The sequence below is a fragment of the Geospiza fortis genome, unplaced genomic scaffold (genome assembly GCF_000277835.1).
Source record: "Geospiza fortis unplaced genomic scaffold, GeoFor_1.0 scaffold383, whole genome shotgun sequence".
NCBI lineage: Eukaryota > Metazoa > Chordata > Aves > Passeriformes > Thraupidae > Geospiza > Geospiza fortis.
The window spans coordinates 328108-328456 of NW_005054484.1; the positions used below are offsets into that span (position 1 = coordinate 328108).

Consider the following 349-nt stretch of genomic DNA (forward strand, 5'->3'; position numbering starts at 1 on the left):
CCGCAGCGCATCTGTGGCTGCCATGGGATCCCTGGCAGTGCCCAAGGCCAGGTTGGGATGGGGCTTGGAGCAACTTGGGGTAGTGGAAGTGGATGAGCTTGAAGTTCCTTTCCAATCCAAACCATTCTATGATTTTAATATTTTTTTTAAAGTGAAAATTAATATTTTTTTTTATAAAATATTTTTAGGTATCAGTAGCTACGACAAGCGCTCCAAATCTATTCAAGACGACGGTGGCAAGTGGAGCTGCAGCCTCCCAGCAGCCTGCAGTGCTCAGCAGTGCCCAGAGCCAGGGCTCGGGGTCAGGGCAGCCCCCAGGGCAGCCGCGGCCGGCCCCGGGCCCCCCCCC

General features: G+C 53.9%; 1 protein-coding gene across 1 annotated transcript in view; it reads left to right on the top strand.

Annotated features, from left to right (window-relative positions):
• Positions 1-349, top strand: part of LOC106631996 (transcription initiation factor TFIID subunit 4-like) — a gene marked incomplete at its 5' end in the record, with an annotated part of 149635 nt that overhangs the window by 18908 nt on the left and 130378 nt on the right. The gene's annotated exons all lie outside the window — the stretch shown is intronic.